The sequence below is a fragment of the Bufo gargarizans genome, chromosome 10, assembly GCF_014858855.1.
Source record: "Bufo gargarizans isolate SCDJY-AF-19 chromosome 10, ASM1485885v1, whole genome shotgun sequence".
Classification (NCBI taxonomy): domain Eukaryota; kingdom Metazoa; phylum Chordata; class Amphibia; order Anura; family Bufonidae; genus Bufo; species Bufo gargarizans.
The window spans coordinates 93922739-93932830 of record NC_058089.1 but is presented as its reverse complement, the minus strand read 5'-3'; positions in this window follow the sequence as shown (position 1 = coordinate 93932830).

The following is a 10092-nucleotide window of genomic DNA, read 5'->3' as shown; positions in this document are numbered from 1 at the left end:
TATTACATTTTTGTGAGGCAAGGTTACCAGAAATAGAAATTCTGAAATTTCGTCTCCATTTGCCATCAAAATCTGCCTTCCAGAAACCATAAGACATTCCTTTCCTTCTGCACCCTGCCGTTTGGTCATACAGCAGTTTACGACCACATATGGGGTGTTTTTGTAAACTGCAGTATGAGGGTAATAAATATTAAGTTTTGTTTGGCTGTTAACCCTTGCTTTGTTATTGGAAAAAAATGGATTAACATGGAAAATTTTCCCAAAAATTGCTTTTTTGGCACAGTTTTTATATATATTTTTTTTTTACTGTGTTCATCTAAGGGGTTAGGGGGTATTTTTATAGAGCAGATTCTTATGGACGCGGTGATACCTAATATGTCTACTTTTTATATATTTATGTTTTACACTATATTATCTTTTTATAAAGAAAAAAAAACATTTTAGTATCTCCATATTCTAAGAGTCATTATTATTATTATTTTTAGCCGATTATCTTATGTAGGGGCTCATTTTTTGCGGGATGAGAGGACGGTTTTATTGGCGCTATTTTGGGGGCATATGACTTTTTGATCGCTTGCTATTACAATTTTTGTGATGTAAGGTGACAAAAAAAACACCTTTTTTTGCACCATTTTTATTTTATTTTTTTGACCGTGTTCATCTGAGGAGTTGGGGGGTAATTTTTACAGAGCAGATTCTTACGGATGCGGCGATACCTAATATGTTATTTTATGTTATTTTAGTTTTACAAAATAATATTTTTTTTGATTATTTTTTTTGTTTTAGTGTCTCAAGAACCAGTTTTTTATTCGATTGTCAGTGGCTAAATTGGGATATAAATTTAGTACTCCATGGAAGTGTGGTACTCCCTGAAGCAACCAATAATGCTGAGGCCTGGATGATCAGAGCACGTGTCACACTGAGTAGTGGTGTCCTTCCGTATCCCCCTCCTGTGACACACTCTGCACCTTTTTTGGGTCCGTCCCTTCTTTCCAGTATGGGGGACCACACCTGGAAAGTGTTGGTCAGGGACAATCCAGGCACCTCCAGTTCCCGAGGTACTCTGGCCTGCTATTTCCCGGTCAGAAAAGATCAGGTCCTTGAGGACTGCCTCATCAGGTCCTGTGTTGCCAGCGCTCCGGGACAGCACAAAAGAGTTGTACAAGGCAACCTGCACCAAGTAGACCGCACATTTTTTGTACCATGCCTGGGTTTTGCGCATGGCGTTATATGGCTTGAGGACTTGATCAGAGAGATCAACTCTTCCCATATACCGATTGTAGTCGACGATACAATCGGGCTTGAGGACCGTTGCCGCGGTACCTCGCACAGGGACAGGGGTGATGCCGTTACCATGAATTGTGGACAGTACAAGGACATCCCTCTTGTCCTTATATCTGACCAGCAACAGGTTTCCACTGGTAAGGGCACGGGTCGCACCCCTGGGGATAGGTACCTGGAAGGGGTGGGCAGGGAGGCCGTGTTGATTTTTCTGCACACGGTCCCACAAGCTGGACGTGGATCTGGCAGCGAGGGACTGGAACAAGAGAATACTAGTATAAAAGTTATCCACGTACAGGTGGTAACCCTTATCTAGCAGTGGGTGCATAAGGTCCCACACAAGTTTCCCACTAACACCCAGAGTGGGGGGACATTCTGGGTGTTGAATACGGGAATCTCGCCCCTCGTACACACGAAACTTGTAAGTGTACCCTGAGGTACTCTCACAAAGTTTGTACAGCTTCACGCCATACCTCGCCCGCTTAGAGGGAACATACTGGCGGAAAATGAGTCTCCCCTTGAACACAAAGGGAGACTCATCAACCGCAACCTCTCTTCCAGGTACATAGGCCTGTACAAATTTGACCCCAAAGTGATCGATGACCGGCCTGATTTTGTACAGGCGGTCATAGGCAGGATCACCTCGGGGGGACATGCTGCATTATCTAAATAATGCAGGCATTTCCGGATGGCCTCAAACCGGGAGCATGTCATGGCTGTACTGTAAAGTTGGGTCTGGTAGAGGACGTCCCCACTCCAGTAATGCCTGACACTAGGTTTCTTGACTAGGCCCATGTGCAGCACAAGGCCCCAAAATGTCCTCATCTCGGCTGCACTGACCGGGGTCCAGCCACCGGGCCTAGCCAAAAAGGAGCCTGGGTGTTGAGCAACGAACTGTTGAGTGTACAGGCTCGTCTGCTCCACCATCAGATTTACAAAGTGGTCACTGAAAAAAAGACTATATAGTCATATTCAGTGAAGCCCACTGTGGAAATCTGGATTCCTGGTTGGCCTACAAAATCAGGAATCACAGGCTCAAATCGCTCTGGGGTACACCAGACAAGTTCACAGGCAGGGGGCTCCGATGGATTTAACTGGTGGGCCGGAAAACTAGTACGAGCCCCAGATCTGCTCGTACTAGGGTGGGCCACAGGGTCCCTATCATGGCGGTCCCCTTGCTCTGCCTGGCGGCATCCCCGCCGCCTTGGGGGCTCATCATCACCGCGTATGCCCCCTCAGCCGAGAACATCCGGCCGGCCATAGGGGAGTGTGTGTCTGCATGCGTGCGTGTGGGGGCACGGGTGTTCCTGAACTCACCCTAAACCTAACAGACAAAAAAAATATATAAGACTAACAAAAAAAAGGGGAAAAAATGTAAAAAAATATCGCTGATCAACCGTCCGAAATTGATCAGCGGTGGGGTGTGCGATGCGCTAACAGTGGCCGGACGCTAAGAGCACCGGCCACAGTCAGCTTACACAAAAAAAAAAGTTGAGGGAGGCAAGCTGCAGCACCCCTGGGGGGGTCTAGGGTCACACAGCTGTGCTGTGGACCCCAGACACCCGATTTAGGGTGATGCAACAAAAATCTGTTTGTTTTTTCACACTAACTTTCCCTGAATATCCCTGCCTAACCCAACCTTTCCCTAAATACCTGGGGGGTGCTGGGGCACAGATGGGGGTGCTGGCTGGAGATCGGTGCAGCTCTGGATCCACGTGCAGCAGCGCTCCTCTCTTCTCGGCTCCCGGACACAAAAGGAGGAGGAGAGGAGCGCTGTTCTAATTTGAACCTCCCGTCCGCCCACCTGCCCACCTATCAATCACAGCCGATCCTGTCACCATCACCTCTCAGGATCGCAAGATGGTGATTGGTGGTGTATTATCACACCACCGCTCACCATCCTTTTCTGGGTTATCGGGTCCCCAGAGACCCGAATAACCCGGAAACACAGCAAACCGCAGGTCAGAATTCACCTGCGGTTTGTTGCGATCGCCACATTTAGCCAAGGTGCCTGCTCAATGATTTGAGCAGACACCAGGTTCCGATCACCGCGGCGGCAGTGATCGGAACTATACATGACGTACCGGTACGTCATGTGTCCTTAAGTACCAGGACAACATGCCGTACCAGTACGTCATGTGTCCTGAAGAAGTTAAGTAAGCCAATATAGGGTCAGAAAAATGGTAATTACAATTACCGGTAATAGTCTTTTCAGTAAGTCTCCACGACTGCACCCTTGAGTTCCCCCTGCCTCTATCAGGGACAGGAGGAACATACAGAGAGTTTAAATTGCCCCTTACCTCTCTTCTCAATGGATTTTTTAAGAACCCTTTCTTGGAGAAGAATAGTTATTCCTAGCCGTAAATATTTATTCATATCTACAACTATTCTAGGGGTTAGTTCACCCTAAGATGCATATATACGCTACTCCCATAAAGTTAGGGATATCTGGCTTGTGGGTGAAATTTCAGGATGAACCTAAAATGCACTCCAACCTCTACAGGTGAACCTAATGTGACCTTCTCTAAAGTTTTGAAGGCACATGACCAACTGTTTAATGTTTTAGTACTTTTTGCATAACTTGCTGTTCTGCAACAAGGAGCTTATCAGCAAAATTCACAACAGGTGTTTGATCCATGAATCACCGAATACATTTTCTGGGCCAATTAGAATTGGTATTTAAACAGTCCTCCTCATCATGCTGTTCACATTTCGACATCATGAGACCAAAACGAAACCTAACAATTGAGCGACAGTACCTCGCTATTGTGAGGCTTCAAGCAGGATGTTCTCAGACAGAAGTGGCCACTGAGCTTAGAGTGGCAATAAGAGAGAAATTCTGCTTCGGCGCAAGTCCACAAATGGAAACAGTCTCACAAGTATGGTAGTTCTTCTTTAATGGAAACAACGCGTTTCGGGGAGTGAAACTTCCCCTTCATCAGGTTTCATAGTATTACAATAAACAGACAGATATTTATAGGTGCAGAATAACAAAAAAAAAAAAAAAAAAACGCCAAAAACGGGTACCTGGGCCCCGCCCCCTATGGGCGGAGCTACCGCCAAAACGGGTACCTGGGCCCGCCCCTAGGGGCGGAGCTACCTGCAGGTGTCAGTTCAGACATCAGGTAAACTCAATCTAATCAAATCTCAGTTTTGTTTATACAAATCTTACTATGGTATAATCCCATGTAATTCTGTATAAGTTCAATAAAAAACGAGTATCATAAACATTTATTTCAAGTAAAGACATTTCTGTGTATTTAACACATATACATCATGTGACTGCAGGAGGTCACATGATCGGACTGCAGACTGGAGACATGCGCATCCTCTAGTGATCGTCTCTCTCTCTCATATGGAAGTGCAGGGGGAGAAGGAGAGAGGCCGATCACCATGGGCTCCTGTCTCTGTATGTGTGAATACTTTGCTGTCTGCAGGAGGCCGCCGGCCAGGGGGCGTGTCGGTCTGCGACGTCATGACCATGTGATCGCAACCTTGCGGTCACATGGTCCGTTGCCAGGACAACGGGAATGCTTTGGTTTCAGGCCACAATTAGGTGATATGAAAGAGCTCTGCCCTGGTGTATCCAGGGAATTCAATAGACCGGGTTACAGCTCTGTATATTGATTTAGGATAGCTCTGCATATTACATATGCTTGGAGTGCATACTAAAATCATAATTATTATGAATGAGGGGTAAAAAAAAAAAAAAAAAAAAAAAAAATTAATGAAGGGTAATCACATAATTATCAGATAATCAATAGATAATTGATAAATAGGGTGTATATAAAATTAATAGGTGATATGAATAAAATCCAATAGCACTGTTTAAGTAAAAATCAATATAAAGACTACTCATAATTAATAAGAATATAAAATAGAATTGTTTATAATAAAAATATACACAATATAGTGGGATATATAGTGGGGTATATTTATATATTTGTATATATATAGTGGGGTATATTTTTATTATAAACAATTCTATTTTATATTCTTATTAATTATGAGTAGTCTTTATATTGATTTTTACTTAAACAGTGCTATTGGATTTTATTCATATCACCTATTAATTTTATATACACCCTATTTATCAATTATCTATTGATTATCTGATAATTATGTGATTACCCTTCATTAATTTTTTTTTTTTTTTATTTTTTTTTACCCCTCATTCATAATAATTATGATTTTAGTATGCACTCCAAGCATATGTAATATGCAGAGCTATCCTAAATCAATATACAGAGCTGTAACCCGGTCTATTGAATTCCCTGGATACACCAGGGCAGAGCTCTTTCATATCACCTAATTGTGGCCTGAAACCAAAGCATTCCCGTTGTCCTGGCAACGGACCATGTGACCGCAAGGTTGCGATCACATGGTCATGACGTCGCAGACCGACACGCCCCCTGGCCGGCGGCCTCCTGCAGACAGCAAAGTATTCACACATACAGAGACAGGAGCCCATGGTGATCGGCCTCTCTCCTTCTCCCCCTGCACTTCCATATGAGAGAGAGAGACGATCACTAGAGGATGCGCATGTCTCCAGTCTGCAGTCCGATCATGTGACCTCCTGCAGTCACATGATGTATATGTGTTAAATACACAGAAATGTCTTTACTTGAAATAAATGTTTATGATACTCGTTTTTTATTGAACTTATACAGAATTACATGGGATTATACCATAGTAAGATTTGTATAAACAAAACTGAGATTTGATTAGATTGAGTTTACCTGATGTCTGAACTGACACCTGCAGGTAGCTCCGCCCCTAGGGGCGGGCCCAGGTACCCGTTTTGGCGGTAGCTCCGCCCATAGGGGGCGGGGCCCAGGTACCCGTTTTTGGCGTTTTTTTTTTTTGTTATTTGTTATTCTGCACCTATAAATATCTGTCTGTTTATTGTAATACTATGAAACCTGATGAAGGGGAAGTTTCACTCCCCGAAACGCGTTGTTTCCATTAAAGAAGAACTACCATACTTGTGAGACTGTTTCCATTTGTGGACTTGCGCCGAAGCAGAATTTCTCTCATTGCCATTTTTTCCTTTTGTGGGACTGGACATCCCATCAAAAAGCACTCACAATCTGCGGCTGCAGTTCCGGAAGATAAGTCTCATCACTTTAAAGCCTTCAATAGAGTTGTGCCTAAATTTTGCACAACCAAAAAAGGTGAGCCTTCACAATTCCTATGATATTATCATTGTATCTGTATATACATACTACCCTATTGTGCGCCCCTTTTCTCTCCTATTTCTCTATTCCCCTCATTTATTGAGAGGAATTTAGATCTGTCCAACACAACAAAGACTGAGCTTAGAGTGTCACAGAATGTTGCAACCTGCTGATGACAGAGATACAAAGAGACTGGAGGAGTCACAGAAAGGCATATGGATATCCTTTGGCCACATCCCACACTGACGACCAGAAGTAAGAGTTCCAGCACTTGTATGTAGTTTCCTTGCGATATCTTTATTTTCCAAAAACAGCTTCACAAATAAGGACCAATTCACACACTCTTGCACAGTTGACGTGTTTCGAACTTTGGCATTCTTACTCATAACCATGTGTGGCTCCTGTCGCTCCGGTTTAAGAATGGTCAGTCCGCCCGCCCGCCCGCCACCCCCCTCCTGGAGGGAGGGAGGGAGCAGACCACCCCTCCCCCAGAAGCACCAGTGGGCCCATACCCTGTTTCTACCACATACATGAATAGCTTGCATTCAGTATAAAATATGCATATAAAAAAAAGAATATACAAACCAAAATAAAGAAATATACATATATATAACAATACATATCAAAATATACAAATCTCACCCGGATAACAGATGCATTTCATAAGGTTATCATATACAAATATAGTTGAATAAACTGATTAGCAATCTGTAACTTGGTGTGAAGAAATACAAAAAATGGCATAAACATACTATTAACTACACCAGAGACCACATAAATCTTATTAAGAAATAAACATTAGTTATTTTCTTTTATTCAAACCTAGGGGGCATCTGGTGTTCAATCGGAGCATCCAATATGCCTCCCTTTGTAGGATGCATTTTTTTTTATTATATCACCACCTCGAATGGGGATTGTCACTTTCTCAATGGCAAATGCGCAGAGGCTACCCACTCTGCGATTATGCTCTGTAATGAAGTGACTGGCTGAATTGGAAATGCCTGTCGCCAGTGGGTTCGTAATGTAATCCAAATGCTCCAGGAGTCTTGTCTTAAATTTCCTGGAGATGCTGCCCACATATATGAGATCACACTGGATGCACTGAATCACATAAATGACATCCCTGGTGTCACCAATTAATGTAACATTTAATTGGGAATATTTCAGTATGCATCGAATTCTCAAAATGGGTAATTTTTTTTAACATAATTGCAACATTTGCATGGGTGACCCCCACATTTGAAAAAACCCAGATGTTTGATCCATGTATCCGCAGCATTGTTTTCATTATTCCATTTAAAAAAGGAAGGCGACAGGGAAGTTGCGAGTGAATTCGGTCGCCTTGACACAATTCTGTAACCATGTTTTAATACCGCACGCAAGGGGTCATCCTCAAACAGGATGGGTATGAAGCTTTGCATAATTTTTTTTTTATCTGTGTGTATTGTCGACTATATGTGAGGACAAGGGTGGGCTGTTCTGGGGCCTTAGTTATTTTATTACATTTTTTGTTGATATTAAATAACAAATCCTCCCTAGATTTATTAGAAGCTATTTTAAATGCTCTCCGAAGCATCCAATCCGGGTAGCCCCGATTTTTTAAACGTAATTCAATCTGATGGCATTCTTCTTTAAATGTTACTAGGGTGCTACAGTTTCTCCGTGCTCTGATAAATTCACCTGTTGGAATTGCTTTTAGAGTGTGAGCTAGGTGGTGACTATTTGCTCTCAATATTGTATTGCCTGATATTTCCTTACGGTAAGTCTGTGTGAGAATATTTTGATTGTGAATACATGTAAGTTTTAAACCACGACCACGTCATTGTGAACAATTCCCTGGGGAACAGGATGATGAATGTCACACATCTCCAGGCACATCTAAGTGAGGTGAGAGGCACCCAAGTGTCACTTCAGACCATTTGAAAACGTTCACATCGGCGAGGCCTGCATGCTAGACAACCTCCAAGGGCATCTGACCATACCACCAGGCACAGGCCTCGTCTTGCATGGGCCAGGGAGCATCTACACTGGACATGGGACCACTTGGCCTCAGTGCTATTCACTAATGAAAGTCGATTCACTGAGTAGAAATGATGGTCGCTAACGATGTTGGAGACATCAAGGAGAGTGCTATGCATCAGCCACCATTTGCCTTGGTGGTAGTGGTGTTACAGTGTGAGCAGGTGTGTCAAGTCAATATGGAACTGCCCTTTACATTGTGAATGGTACAGTGACAAGTCCATACTACTTGAATAACATCATTAAGCTGTCCACTGCATGAACAACACAGGCCTAATTTCGACTTCATGAACCACAATGTGCCAACTCATCAATGTCGCATCATTAGGCAATGGCTGCTTGAGACTGGGGTATCTCAAATGGAGGGGCCTGCACTTTCTCCAGACCTGAATCTCATTGAAAACCTATGGGATCAGCTGAGTCTCCGTGTAGAGGCTCGTAGCAAAGTACCCTCAGAACCTCAATGACCCGAGAGCCGCACTTCTAGAAGAGTGGAATGCCATGGCTCAGCAGACAATAAGTTGACTTGTGAACAGCATTGGACTTCGTTGTCAAGCTGTAATTGATGCTCAAGGCCACATGACAAGTTATTGAGACATTGACATTTTTTGTGGGGGTATACTCACCACTGGTGTTGGCTTTTGTTTCAACAAATTGTTTGAGATGAGGAAACCACCATTGCATGCTTTTACTTAAATGCCCTACTTTCATGATATATCACTGTAGTGTGAACTTTTTAGGTTTTCCATAAATTTCACCTGAAAGTCAAATATCCCTAACTTGTTTCCCCTAGTCGTCTCCACAACAGCACCCTTGAGACAAAGATTAAGTCAAACTTAGGGAGGGGCTACAGCCTGGAGGACTTTACATCTAGAAGAAAGCTACCCATTGGAAAACACAACTATCTTATAATGCTTGGTAAAGGTATGTGTATGCTTCCAAGTAGCTGCCCTACAAATTTGTTCTAGTGAGGCAGAAGCTGCCTGAGCTCAAAAGGCAGACATGCCTCTAGTGGAATGGACTTTGATACCTACAGGTATGTCTTTCCCTTTGACTCTGTAAGCTTCCTAAATAGATTGCCCTGATCCATTGAGCTACAGAACCTTGTCGCTTTTTTTACCCTTATTTGGCCCAGCAAACTGAAGAAAAATGTTTGTCCGTCCTCCAGGATTCTGTTCTTTGAAGATACATTAGTACCACTCCTCTTACATCAAGATTGTGTATTTTTTTCTTCTTTTTCGTTGTTTAGTTTATTGCAAAAAGATGGAAGGATTATATCCTGGGATCTGTAAAACATGGACACAACCTTCAGTAGGAAGGTAGGATCTAACTTGAAAATTATTCTATCAAAGGACTGAAAAAAATTGAAAAATAGTAGACAGGGCCTTTAGTTCACACACTCCTCTTGCAAAAAACACCCAAAAATGACCCCATTTTAGAAACTATACCCCTCAAGGTTTTCAAAACTGATTTTACAAATGTTGTTAACCCTTTAGGTGTTCCACAAAAATTAATGGAAAATGGAGATTCAATTTCAGAATTTCACTTTTCTGGAAGATTTTCAATTTTCATCATTTATTTTCGCTAACAAAGCAAGGGTTAACAGCCAAACAAA